We start from the raw sequence: 15378 nt of genomic DNA on the forward strand, positions 1-15378 counted from the left end.
ATAGGCATTTATTGTCTGTCCTCTCTTTCTTTTCATGTAGTGGTGAGGGCCATTTTGTGTGTACTTCCTTTGTGATGATTCTGCTATGTTGTTGTTGGTGGGCAGGCTATGTGGTGGCGGCCATTTTGTGTATGCTTCCTTTGTGACTGATTTTGCCATGTGGTGGAGGCCATTTTGGGTGCATCCCCTTTCCATGTTGTCTTTGGGTGTCCCTGTCCTCCTGGCCCTATGGAGGCGGCCATTTTCTGTGTCCTTCCCTGGTCCTCTTCTTTTGCCATAGCCATCCAAGGCTTTTGTAGGTACTACCACTCAAAGCCATAGGTGCATTCAAGTTAATCAACTATTTTTGTGGTGTAACTTTAATTACACCGTGTATGGCTTTGGATTGCTTCACATTTTTTTGTAATGGTGGTACTTTTAGTTTTTTGGTTGCTGTTGTGTGTAGCTATTATGGCACTCCCTGCCATTAGGTAACCCTAGGAATACAGCTCGGGTAGTTTTGGTAACGTCGCGCCATGTGGGAACGCGACCTTACCTTTTTTGTCTTTTTCGCGCGCTCAATGTACTGGCTCGGGAACGCGATAACGACTTTTTACTCGATTCGCGTTGCCGAACACGCCGATTTTGCATTCTCGCGAACAATATGTCCCGAGTTGCATAAAAGTTCCTCGAAAATGTTTAATGTGTCCCCTGTGCTACCAAAAAGTCCTCATTTTTTGTGTTATTTACTTCTTTGGTTGTAGTTTTGTCTTCCTGGAGCATGGGCCAATCCCAGTTCCTTTCTGTCCTCTATGTAATGATTTCTTGTTTATGGTTGGGGTGACCAATTTGGGGGGTGGTGTCTGGTGTGTTCATTTTGTGAAGCAAAGCATTGTCCCTTTGGCATAGGCATTTATTGTCTGTCCTCTCTTTCTTTTCATGTAGTGGTGAGGGCCATTTTGTGTGTACTTCCTTTGTGATGATTCTGCTATGTTGTTGTTGGTGGGCAGGCTATGTGGTGGCGGCCATTTTGTGTATGCTTCCTTTGTGACTGATTTTGCCATGTGGTGGAGGCCATTTTGGGTGCATCCCCTTTCCATGTTGTCTTTGGGTGTCCCTGTCCTGCTGGCCCTATGGAGGCGGCCATTTTCTGTGTCCTTCCCTGGTCCTCTTCTTTTGCCATAGCCATCCAAGGCTTTTGTAGGTACTACCACTCAAAGCCATAGGTGCATTCAAGTTAATCAACTATTTTTGTGGTGTAACTTTAATTACACCGTGTATGGCTTTGGATTGCTTCACATTTTTTTGTAATGGTGGTACTTTTAGTTTTTTGGTTGCTGTTGTGTGTAGCTATTATGGCACTCCCTGCCATTAGGTAACCCTAGGAATACAGCTCGGGTAGTTTTGGTAACGTCGCGCCATGTGGGAACGCAACCTTACCTTTTTTGTCTTTTTCGCGCGCTCAATGTACTGGCTCGGGAACGCGATAACGACTTTTTACTCGATTCGCGTTGCCGAACACGCCGATTTTGCATTCTCGCGAACAATATGTCCCGAGTTGCATAAAAGTTCCTCGAAAATGTTTAATGTGTCCCCTGTGCTACCAAAAAGTCCTCATTTTTTGTGTTATTTACTTCTTTGGTTGTAGTTTTGTCTTCCTGGAGCATGGGCCAATCCCAGTTCCTTTCTGTCCTCTATGTAATGATTTCTTGTTTATGGTTGGGGTGACCAATTTGGGGGGTGGTGTCTGGTGTGTTCATTTTGTGAAGCAAAGCATTGTCCCTTTGGCATAGGCATTTATTGTCTGTCCTCTCTTTCTTTTCATGTAGTGGTGAGGGCCATTTTGTGTGTACTTCCTTTGTGATGATTCTGCTATGTTGTTGTTGGTGGGCAGGCTATGTGGTGGCGGCCATTTTGTGTATGCTTCCTTTGTGACTGATTTTGCCATGTGGTGGAGGCCATTTTGGGTGCATCCCCTTTCCATGTTGTCTTTGGGTGTCCCTGTCCTCCTGGCCCTATGGAGGCGGCCATTTTCTGTGTCCTTCCCTGGTCCTCTTCTTTTGCCATAGCCATCCAAGGCTTTTGTAGGTACTACCACTCAAAGCCATAGGTGCATTCAAGTTAATCAACTATTTTTGTGGTGTAACTTTAATTACACCGTGTATGGCTTTGGATTGCTTCACATTTTTTTGTAATGGTGGTACTTTTAGTTTTTTGGTTGCTGTTGTGTGTAGCTATTATGGCACTCCCTGCCATTAGGTAACCCTAGGAATACAGCTCGGGTAGTTTTGGTAACGTCGCGCCATGTGGGAACGCGACCTTACCTTTTTTGTCTTTTTCGCGCGCTCAATGTACTGGCTCGGGAACGCGATAACGACTTTTTACTCGATTCGCGTTGCCGAACACGCCGATTTTGCATTCTCGCGAACAATATGTCCCGAGTTGCATAAAAGTTCCTCGAAAATGTTTAATATGTCCCCTGTGCTACCAAAAAGTCCTCATTTTTTGTGTTATTTACTTCTTTGGTTGTAGCTTTGTCTTCCTGGACAGGCCATGTGGTGGCGGCCATTTTGTAGGTACTTCCTTTGTGCATTTATCATTGGCCTCCCTGCTTTTGGTCTGATCTGATAGTAGGACAGACTCCCAGAGGTGGTAGTTAGTTACTAGTGAGCGGGGCTGCTTTATGTAGCTGTTTCTATTTGGTCTATTTAATTACCATCATTACGGCATGTGTGTATGCCATTGCATTTCCAAGTTGGTTGTCTGGGCAGGGGGGTAGGTAACTTTTTTGTGTGTGGAATAATTTTATGACTTGTATGTGTTTTTGCCGTGAAGTTTTACAAACTCTTAGCCATGGTGTATTTTGATTTTCCTTGCATTAACCTGTCATGACTCATGTGTAGCAGGCAACCTCCTTTTTCTGTCCATGTTGGTATATGATAGGCCTGCTTGACTTTATTATTGGTTATTTCTAGCTGGGAGCTGTGGTGCTCGTACTATTAGTCTTCTTTTTTGTGTTTTACACATTGCCCTGTGTGTCTTTCAATTGTTCATGTGTTGTTGGCTTACTGCTTGTTTGACTGACGTTTTCTGTCTTCTTTGCTTGTAGGTGCACAGAAAAAGACTGAGGAGGTGCTGGCTGTTTTCATCCATCGCCCGTTCAACTGCCAGACGGACGTCCTTCAATTGTACGCCACGTGTGGGGTGTGACTCATCTGACCACACATCTCTGCAATTTGTGCTACTGAGTGCTGCTGTGTGCTGCTGACATCAGAAGAAGATGGGTCCTAAGAGAGCAGTTACCAGGTCCTCCACCACCAAGAAAGTTGCTGAGAAGAAGGTACAGAAAAAGGAAGTGTCACTTAAGGCTGGTATGGACCCCCAAACCTTTTTTGGGCCCCCAAAACGTACGCCTGCAGCAGCGGTGTCCATGGTGCAAGCTGGAGCCAGCACATCGGCATTAGCGGGGGCAAGCCACCAACCCAGGGCCAAGCACATGAGGGTCGAAGAGGTAGCCGACCTAGTGTTACAAAGCAGTGATACTGAGCCTGAACTTAACTTATCGCTGTCTCAAAGTAGCACACAATCTATGCAAGCTGAAAGTGCTGACCAACCGCCGCCAGCAGTAGATGTTCAACAACCACAACCACTTCCCGCAATAGTTGTTGAAAAACCACAACCACCGCCCACAATAGTTGTTCAACAACAACAACCAAATCCCACAGTAGTAGTTGTTGAAGAACCACAGCACGCTATAGTACTTCCTCAAGAACAACAACCACCGTCTCCACACGCAATAGTGGAAGTTGTTCCTCCCGATGTCGGGGCAGTTCAGGAAGTAGAGCCTCATTCCGAGCAAGAAGAAGAGGAAGCCACTTCTGAAGGTGATCTACTGTCTTTAAATTTACGAAAGGAAGGGAGGGTTAGTGGCAGTGCATCGAGTTCTTCGCATAGCATCCCTTCAGATGACCTTGATAAGGAATGGCATCCACGACGAAGAACTGAGCATTCAAAGGAGAGGCATCAAAAGACCAGGCTGGGAAAAAGGAAGGATCCGTCAAGGCTTGAACTTCCGGAGTTCGATGTAGGTGAACAGGATACTGATGGTGATAAAGACGGGTCTGACACTGACAATGTCATCATCACAAGCGTTATTCCTGGTGCAGAGGATGTAGAGACCAGCATTTTCACCCTATCTAGAAGGGCTGCGATTAGTGATGAGCAGGTAGCACGTGTAACTCCTACACACTCAGCGCCCAAAGTAACACCAGCTCCCATTTTTGCATCAGCGAAGGCCCGGCAGCGTGCGACATCCAGCGCAAGCGCCACCTCAACAGAAGGAGGTAGTGGCAGTACTAGTACTGAACTGTCACATAGGGAAATGCAACAAAAAGGCTCCAGTTCATCCGGGATTGGAAGTGGGTCCTCCTCTTCCTATGGCAGGAGACAAAAGTTTAGCTCCCCAGTCTGGGATTTTTTTACGGTTCACCCACATCAGGAGAACATTGCTATATGCTCCATTTGTCACACCAATGTTAGTCGTGGTAAGATTGGTACAAACTATGGTACTGGAGGCCCAACGACCCATATGAAAAAAACACACACAATTGTATGGGAGAACCACCTTGCAAGCTTACAAAAAGATGTAAGCACTGGTGTTGGTGGGGAGGATACAGTACTACAAGGTCCACTCATGGAAGAAGAGGGAGACGATGACCTTCTATCTGGGAGTGGTACACCAATGAGCCCTGTCGCCAGCACTGGAGTGGTGCAGTCCAAATCCTCAGCATCAGCAACTTCTCAGTGGCACCAGAGTCAGCCGGAGACACCAAGGGCAAGGAGTGAAAAGTCTGCGTTGAAAGGTGGTCCGTCTAGCAGAACAGACAGAATTACCAAGCAGCTTACCATTACTGGCATGTTTAGGCAGGAGGGAAAGTACGAGCGGAACCACCCAACAGCACGTTTGTACAATGCGAAACTTGCAAAAATGTTGGCACTGGACCTTCTCCCATTTTCATTTGTTGAGGCAGTGGGATTTCGGCAATTAGTGGCAACACTCGCCCCAAAATGGGACGTTCCCAGTCGCTACTATTTTGCAAGAGTTGCTATTCCAGCACTACACCACGACGTGCTGGGATTGATTGGGAAAGCCTTACAACAGAGTGTTGTCCATTGTATCCACCTGACAACCGACATGTGGAGCAGTCGCGAAGCCACAGCAGATTACATGTGCATCACCGCACACTGGATCTCTTTTGCAGGTGTGAAAGACAAGTTAACATCAGGCCTTCTTGATGTTGCTGGGATTTTCAATGACACTCGCAAACATGCAACTGTAGCCATGTTTGGTATGGAGAAAACTCATACTGCTGACAACATTTTGTCTGACTTTAACAGCAAGGTCTTTGAATGGCTGAAACCAAGAGGCCTTAAGATTGGTTTTGTTGCCACCGACAATGGCAGTAATGTAGTGAGGGCAATGAAAGATGGACAGTATTTCAGGGTACCCTGTTTGGCACACTGCATTAACTTAGTCGTGCAAGACTTTCTGAAACATGAACAACAAGTCAGCAACATACTGACCATCTGCAGAAGAATATGCACGCATTTTAACCATTCTTTCAAAGCGCGGAAGCTGCTACGCGTCATTCAGCGGGAGCATAATTTGCCAGTCAAAGCACTGATCCAGGAGGTCCCAACACGTTGGAACTCGACTTATTTCATGCTTGAGCGTCTCTTTGAGCAGTACATACCACTGAATGCTTATGTAATGTCAAGAAGATTAGTGGATCCTACTGTTAATCTTAAAAGCCTGACCGTTGAGATGTGGCAGTGGGACATCATTAAATGCTTGACAGAGATGCTACAACCTTTTGAGGTGTTCACACGTGCAGTTAGCAGGGAGGACTGTACTATGGGCCAAGCCATCCCATTGTTGTACATGCTCGAGCAACAGCTGAAGGAGGTCTGTGAAGCATACGAAGGTGACGAAGAAAAAGTTGATGCATGTACCTTGGCCAAGGCCTTACGCAACCGCTTATCTGTAAATGCAAGGCTTAAAATGATTGTGTCAGATCCAAATTACATAACTGCAACAATCTTGGATCCACGGTACAAATTGTTTGTCAGCAGTAGCGCAGTCATTCCTTTTTCAGATGGGGATGTTGCCAATTACAAAAGTTCCATAGCTGTGGAAGCTAATGATTTCGAAACTGAACGGCTGTTACTTAAAGGCCTGACAGTGCCAGCCCAGGACAGTCAAAGTACTCCAGGCCATCCTCCTGAGGCAACTCTGGCAAGTTCATCACAGCATGAGAGCGGTGCGTCCGCTTCCCAGCAGGCACCAACAGTACCAAAAGCAGCACCTGCACGATCTGATTCAGCAGACACAACCAAAAGCATAACTGCTTTTTTTCTACAGAAGGGAATGGGTAAGTCCGTTGCTGTTGCAAAGGGGAAAGAGGAGCAGCAAAGCCGAGCACCATTGAACACTGAGCGGATGGTTCAGGCCTATCTGGATGACACAACAGAGGTGTTCATGGAGCAAAGCCCATTGGTCTATTGGTATGAAAGAAGGAGACAGTGGCCAGTGCTGAGCAGGCTGGCGATAAAGTATTTGGCTTGTCCTGTAGCCAGTGTCGCCTCTGAGCGGGTTTTCAGTGCTGCTGGTGCCATTGTGACATCGAAAAGGACCAGTCTCTCCCCCAAAAGCGTCGAGAGGCTGACAATGATAAAAATGAATCAACACTTCATACCACCAGACTATACTGTACGTGAATCAGAGCAGGATGAAGAAAGCGAGCCCGAAGAATTTATCACTGCTGGGTTACATGACCTACTGCTGTCCGGACCCGCAGAGTTTGAGGACGAGCACCTCTTCCCTGACCAATAGGCTGTTAAATTGTGACTTTTTCCCTTCTTTTATTTGTGTTATTTATTTTCTTATTAAAAATGACTTTCTGGTGCATAACTGCTAATCTTAAAATAAAAAGCTCAACCAAATCCATCCCCACCACTCATTCTTTTAATGTACCTACTGGAGTTGCACACCTGTGCATTTTATTTTCGCTGTATCTTTTTTAGTTACCTCCTGGAGTTGCACGCCTGTGCATTTATGTTCCATGTTGACTGCACTCCTCAGAGTCTTGCTGCATCTTCTTGACTCCCACTCAAGTCAATACAATTCCATCTTGGCAGCCATACATTTGATGTTGTAGATGGAGTATAGTACAATAACAATAATGTAGCCTCTAACAGTCCCTCCATAATAAGTGAACCGTACATGACTACAGCCATCCTCTATTTCATTTGAAATCTGCAACTCATAATAACTGCCTTGCTGAGTCTTACTGTTAAGGCTACCACCTCTGTATGCAGGCATTCAGAGACGACTCTTCTGTGTCAAAAGAAACTTGAGCAGGCATCCACAACTGAAGTCAACTTGTTGTGATGATGACTCGCATTACAAAGGCTCGGCAGCATCTGTGATCAATCTTCTGACAGTGAAAGAGAAGAAGAGCTAAACAGGTATAAAAATGAATGCCATGCATTGCATGGGATGTATTTTTTGGCTGACTCTGAGCTAATGTGCATGGAGTTGAAGTATATTAGTAACTTCAGTTCAGACTCACGTGATAGCCAATTCTTCCATGTTATTTACTAATAATAGAAATTATTTACGCACTTGTGTTCCTACTACTACAGATGCAGTCAGGACTTAATTTATCTTTGCTGTCCGGCGGTTGGATCTGAGCTGATTGATGCACGATGTTTCTTGGAGTGGAATACAAGGTAATAAATAAAATACAAATAAGAGTCACAGCACAGTAGACCCAGGCTACTACATGTTTGTGCACAGTGCTGTGGTAGAGTACAATAGTGGTATGATTGATGACTGAGAATGACGCATTGATTTTGTTGATTAATTTTGTAAATGCTAGGTTGCTTTTTCAATTTCATTCACCTTTCTGTGGGTCTGAAATTTTTAGGGAAATGCAGTTTGTATAACGGCCAAACCTGTGTCGTCGTGGGCCTGTTGTTGTGTGCTTGCTCCTGTCTTTTTTTGTACTTCTACATTAAAAATGATATGCAACTAGTAGACTTATACAAATTGTATCCAAGCCGCCTCAGTCTGAAAGTCCTCTCATACGACTACTCCTCTTGTTTTGTATTGTTTTTTTATCTTCACTGTATTACAATTTGTTTAGGTCATTCACATTCTTTTGTATTTGCCTTTTCTTTTTCAGGCTGGACATCTTTCACGGTTCACCCACTGCTTTATAGTATGAGCATCAACTCTCATCCTTACCACAGATCCTCATCATCAAGCAATTGGATTGCGGGAAACCAAGAATCATATTCAGCGTGTCCTTTTCTTACGTCCATTGCTTACAATCATTAGCTAGCTGATCAACATCATAAATCATCGTCTTCATTGTTTTGCTTTTGTTGTCTCCAATCTCCATGCGTACTGTTTTTCTTTCTCAAACCTTTCCCAAAACCCCCGTACCCATCCATTAAACAATCCCTAACCCTCTTCCCCCGGGCTGCGTGGTTACATTGAGGTGTGATGTTTCTTACATTAAATATACACCAACAATTTGATCACGCGCTTGCTGGGGCAGATGTGGTCAAAGCAACAATAGTGAAATGTCAACAAGGCATGGCCAGGATCTTCTGCGGCTTCCCAACTCAAGCTCTGTGTATAACGCCAAATAATTTACCATTTAACATCAAACAACGAATGCATCTAATGAATTGGCGTAATTTATTTTTTGGGTTTAAGTGTAAAGCATTTATGATTTAGAAAAGTTTGACGTTGCCGTGAGTACTACAAGTAACGTTGAACTTCTTATCTTCTCTTGCACTTTGTTTCCAGTCCCCAAAACCATTGTTTTGTTTCAGTTTAGCAGTTGCAATATTGGGTCACCCATGCAATGTACTGTACTTACTTATACTACCCCCACATTGTCTGTCACGCGAATGACTGTCTCTTTCTTTTTGTCGCTACTGGCAGGGTCTGTCTACTATCACAGAAGTTCTGATTCTGAACCACAGATTCTTCGCCATTGTCTTGGAAATCAAATGCAGCCCTTGCAGTGCCACACTTCATGATAAATCATCATCATCTCATCAGCAATCACAGGTAAGATAAGTTTGCAGTGAGGTATAACGCAAGACAGACTGGTCGTTCTTCTAATACTACCAATATAACTCGGTGAGGGTTTACTGCATCTATCTGTTTGCATGTTAAAGATGTGGGCAATATATTTTATTATTAAAAAGCACTGTCCGCCGACCTGCATGGCCAAATTAAACCTTGCGAGGTTGCACAACGTACATTATTTGGTGAAACACTCCCCCCTCCAACCCCACAAGAAACGCAAATGAACTTCAAATGTTTTCTTTTTACAATAACTTTGTCTCGTTTATTTTAACATAATGTAATATATATATATAACTAAAGATGATACAAAAATATATATAAATCCTACACCAAGCTGTCCCCCTACCCGCCTCCCCTAACCCCAACCAAATTCCCACGCTCAATGTCATGTAAAAAAAAAGTAAAAACCCCACACCCAATTCCCACCCACCAACAAAAGGATTGAAAAAGGGGCAAACAGGGTCCATCTCATAGCCGGCGGGCTTTTAAGTGTTGATCCACCAGGATCTTGACACGCTCCTCTATCTGTTTTTTAGTCTGACTGCTTTGAGCCTCCAGCCTGGCTACCCGGAGGAGAATTTTTCGCTGGAACTGGCGGCACCTACATTGGCAGCCATGTTGTTGTGGGGGGGTGGACGATGCAGGGAAAATCTGGCGGCGGGCGGCTGCCTGAGCACGCCGACGTACTCCTGCAGGCTTGGGGGCCGGGGCATTGGAAGAGGCAGCAGCTGCTGCCGCCGCCTCCTCCTCCTCCTCCTCGGCCTGAGCCACCAGCCGGCGGTAGGCCTCAACGATGGCCTGCAGTTTCCGCTGACGGGCCCGGACTGCCAGCTCCTTCCTGGTTGGTTTAGAAGGAGTAACTATAAAGAAAGAGACAGAATTGTTGTAATCAAAAATCCCAGCAAATAAAGAACGCAAAATGGATCCAACACATAGTGGGCGGCACAGTACAGTAGCAATAGCAAGCAAGTTGAGTACCTAAAATGTTGTTTTATCTATCTTGAACATTCTATTCTACGCCTTATATACTTCATTTGTCTGCCTTTTTGGCACGGCATTATGCCTGCCCTAGTAACATAGTATGGGTGTACTTGAACGGTCACATACGAACACCTGTCTTTTTCATATCTCGTTCTTTTATATCATATACTCTGTGCTTCCGGGAAAAGTGACAGTCTCAAACTAACATTAAATTAACAGTGGCCAGCTAGTACTAATAAATGTCTACTCTAGAGACTATCATTCTTTATATCGCCAACAAACGTTAGGTGGTTTGTGTTTCGCCAGCAACGACCCAGAATGCATCCAGTGGTCCCCTCCTTCCCTTGCCTTTGTGTTTAACCAAAACACCGCTGCCAACACTAGTATCCACTATCCACTAACCACCAATATTGGATGTGTCTCCCACCCACGCAGGCAGCTGTGTTTTCCACTTTCTATGCTTCCACAACAACCCACGCATCCAACTGCTCTCAAACACCTGCATTGCTGATTCCAAAGTATCCTTCTATAGTATATGATTAGAGCTTTTTCCTTGCAACTTTCATCATACTTTAGTTAAAATCAATCTCATGTTAATCCATCGCGGTCATGTAATGTTGTGGGTAAGACTTTTTTAGTCTGCCACCAACCTTTCACAGCTGAGTTGTAGTCACATAGAAGAGGCATGTATAACTAATTTTATCAATTCTGGCCGGTGGTAATGCTTTTGCTAAGCTTGGTAATGAGAACAGTGGCGTCATATATTGTCCAGTAGAACTTCAAGTTCACTATAAATATCAGAGTACAGTGAGGAAGTTTTCCCCACCCACCAAGTAATGCGGATCACTATTGAATGTAACTTACCATCGCCCACCGTTGTTGTCTCCTCCCCCGCTGCTGCCGGTGCTGCTGTAGGTGCCTCTGGTGGTCCTCCATTCCCCTCCGGGATCGCCTCTGCTGACGGCGTTGCAGCGCCGCTGCCCCCGTCGGCACTGGTGGATGGTACCGGTTCTGCAAAAATAAAAATAAGTAATTAAGTACACCTTTTTAGATGGATGCACAGCCCCCATTGTACTTGTTCACCAAGAACGGAGTTCTGCAAAACAGTTAAGTACAACGTAATCACTAGTAGTCCACATTGCCTAGTACAGCAGAGTAAGTAACACACTACACATATCAGCATTTATTTGGTATGGTATGGTACCCAAGCTCATCTCATCTATTCTATACTGGTACTCTAGTCCTTGGAAAGTTAGACTGAACCATGTAACCTAACCAGTTTACTTTGTACATCAATGACATGTCTACAGTTTTGCGCATGCTACCTCACAGCTTGTTGCGCAGTACGAGGAGACGCCTTTGAGGCCACATGATAGTTCAAAGCATACACCTGAAGAGTTTGGAAAATAGAGGCCCGTATTTACTTTTTGAATGTGGATTGTGGAGTCCAGTTTCCTTACAGCCTCAGGTTACACCTTCTTTTTTGCATGACAGCTAAAAAGTTGAATAAATGTATGTAATGTTTTCATACTGTCTAACGTGCACCACTTTTGTCATTATCTTTCGGCAGATGAGAAGATTTACTTCTACGAAGCAAAGATTTGCAGAGCTTACCAACAAGAGGCATATGCAACCAGTATACGTTCAATGGTGAGGGGTCTCGGACATTTCCCACATTTCCCTATCGTGCACTGGTAGCTGTACAAATGTAGGATACTTTTTATTGAGCCTTTTTTAACTCTGGATTTCTTCTGGTGGCCCTGCCCTTGACGTATTTGACAGAACAACTTAAAAACATTGATGTTACTTACTTAGTTACTTCTAACAAAATAAAGGTTTTGAAGTACCACATTGACTCGGGAGTATATTTTCAGTGTCTGTTGTCTTGTAGACTTACACGAGAGAGTGAGAAAAAGGGGGTTACTTAGGTTATGGATTGTGTAATAAAAAAAGCATTTGGCATCTTCATATTGGGGTTCAGGAAAGGGGTAATTGAATAATTGACCAATGACTGAGCCCATATAGGTTGTCGTTCATTGAATTGTGGGTTCCTCTGAGTTCTGTGACTGAGGTGTAAGACTGTAAGTAAGTAAGGTCCAACCTGCCTATCAACAACAACATCCAATTTTGGGGTGCATACATAGTTATGTATGTCACTGCATAGAAGAATACCCGCAAGAGTAGTAGTGGTATTCTTACTAACGCTTACAAAATAGTAGACCATTATCTGCATGCATACTTGGTTGGTGTCAATTGCCAAAGAAGAGACATTATAGAGGAAAAAGCATAAGACAGGAGTGGACCCTGTGCCTTCCGCTATTCGATCACAGATTTTTTGAAAAGATTGATACCTTAACTAAACAGTTAGGTGAAATGTCATTAATCGGTTGGAAAAAAAGCTCCGTTAGAAAGTTAGGGAAATATCATTGTTCCAAAAGAAAACACTGTTGGACTTACTAGGGACAGCAGCAGGATCCTCAGTAGAGGAGCTCTGTGCCTGTGGTTCACAATCACGTTCACCCGCCGACTCGGTCCCAGCCTTCTGCTTGCCCCTGGGTTCTGTGGTTCATGTAAGAAATAATAAAGAAAGAGAAAACATTGAGTGCTGTGAAACATAGACAGCAAGCATTTCAAAAACCACTGCTACAACATTAAAAGAAACAAACATTGGTCTACCAAATGACTACTGCCTTGCATGATTCACTGACTAGTGTACTTGGTGAAAACAAATCAAATGTTCCATAAACATTCTGATTGCAGATTACTAAGTAACACAGAGGCAGTAAGACCTGAACAACACCACAGATTCAAGAATGTAAGTAGCCATTTCTTTTTCATTTTTTGCCAGCAAAATACATAGATCGCAAGGAGGAGACAAGCTTAACTTTGTGCATACTAACTAACACGAAATTGTACGTTCATGGCATCATATTTTGTTTTGCTACTGACTGAATGCTACTGCTGCCCTACCCACTCAATAAACAAACTACATCAGTTCTATGGAGGGCTGAGGCAGGGGCAGCTATAGGCTCATGGTGGTCCTGGACTCCTGGCCAGGGAGCGTAGGTGGGGGGCCCGGAAGAGGAGGTCGGGGCGGAGCACGGAGGCCAGTGAAGAGGGGGGAGTCAGGGTGTTTGGAAGTGGAACAGAGCCGGAGGCACCAAATCCCTGCCAGGGGCCGCCACGCAAATATGTATCCATCCTCTGAGGATTATTAAATTAAGGATATATATTGGTGGGGTGGCCCCTGGCGTTTGGTGGCCCTGTGCAGTTGCACAGCTTGAACATGCCTAAATCCGGCCCTGGCTGAGGTAAGAAGAACAAAGTAACTTTTGCATTCATTGCCAGAGGAGTATTATTCATGCAGAAGAGAAGGCCGTGAAAAAAAGATACAATATGCATTGCAAACACGTACAATTATCCATCAACGGCTATTTCACTGACGGACAAAGGAAGGACAAGACTCTATTAATAGCATTAACTAACTTCAGTTCTCTACAATAAAGAAAATCTCACACCAATAAACAGCAAAAGCTAGCGCCAAATTGAACACGCAAGAGTCAGTGAAGATGAAGAAGCGCAGCATAGACCAGTGTCATACAATTACAGTAGATATAATAACGGAATACATCGGAAATGTAACTAGGAGCACCAGTCATTGCGTTACTTATTCAGCCAAGATTTACAAAGATACAACAACAATACTTATACTACTATAGAGATATATTACACACACTTTTTTTTTGGGTAGCCACTCACCAAGACCCACGACCTCGACGCCAAGCAGGTCCAACAGGTCCTGCTCCCGGTCCAAAATGTCTGCCCAACGGTGGGTCAGCTGGTGGTGGGTACGCCGGATACCGGAGCAGCGGAAGACTGCCCGGCGCACCTTCACCCACCGCCGGAGACGCTCCTCAATATGCTGGTAGCCGGAGCCGGGCCTGCCACCTGCTGCCAACATCAAGGGGAGGTAGCGCTGGATAAAAAAAACAAGGGCAGCCACCTCCTCCTCCCCAAAAAGTTGGCGGGGCCTCACCCCTTGGGGGCGCATTCTGCCGCAAGGCAGCCTAGTTTTTTGGGGCACTGGCGCCTTGCCCTTTGAGCCGCCGCTGCTGCTGGCGCCCTTGACCATGGTTCTGGGTGGAGGGTAGAAGAAAACTAAAAGTTCAAGACAAAAAGGTAGGGGAAAGAAGAAGCAAGGTAAAAGAACAAGAAGGAAGTAAAAAGCAATAGAAAAGTTGTAAAAGTAGAAATAAAATGAAAAATATAAACCTAGGCACAGAGAGAAATAGGTAATAACTAAAGAAAGTTAGAAAAAGTGGGTAAAAAGACAAGGATTAAAGAGATTTTAACAGGATGCAAAAGTAGGCCCAAAACCATAGCCAGAGTGTGTGATCCACAAGATGGCTGCGCCCATCGCGACCGCATGGGTAGGTTCGCGCGATATTTAGCGCGATCACGCACTTTTGTAGTGCGAACGAGAAGATGAGTTCCCGAACATGTCTTGCACAACGCGACCACGTTAATTGTGACCCGGAACAGGAAATAAGGGAACGCAAGCAGGCGGGACAAACCTCTGTGGTAATTTAGCGCGCTAGCCATCCCGAGCATGCAGGCAACGCCCCGAACACGCGCACCGCGCTCCCGAAGACGAAAAACGGCGCGCGAACGGGCCCAGCAAGCAACTCCGCATGCTTGCGGAGCTACGCGTAGTTCGCGGAGTGCAACTACGTCTTCGCGTAGCTCCGCGGAGTCCGACTCCGCGAACTACGCCCAGGGTTAGGTACGACCCATATCGGAGGCGAGCTTTTAAGCTGCTTTTCACTAGTGAACGCACTATATTCACCTCTACTTAGGACCCTATAGGCCTGTATCTCTTCTTCGGGAATAAGCGAGGGATCATAGATATCACTATCTAAATCCTCTATTGCTATCGACAAAGGTTTTTGATACGAGGTAGGACCAGAGTAGGGGGAACGTGGTTCTCGAATGGGGTGGAAACCCAGTGCGCTTCGAAACATTGTCTGAAATGCTCGAGCAGACCCTTGGGAACTATACGGTAACACCAGATATGGAATTCCCTTATCCGTAGTATGTGGCATCAACCCACACACCCAACAATTAGTAGTGTTAACCACTAACTGATGCTGATGAAGGAGCTGAATAAAGGAATTGTTGCGGAATTCTACACGTCTAGCCTGTTCGTGTTCCGGTAACATATGAAAGGAATGAGGAGAAACAGTGGAGGTAAG

The sequence above is a fragment of the Lissotriton vulgaris genome, chromosome 2_2, assembly GCF_964263255.1.
Source record: "Lissotriton vulgaris chromosome 2_2, aLisVul1.2, whole genome shotgun sequence".
Classification (NCBI taxonomy): domain Eukaryota; kingdom Metazoa; phylum Chordata; class Amphibia; order Caudata; family Salamandridae; genus Lissotriton; species Lissotriton vulgaris.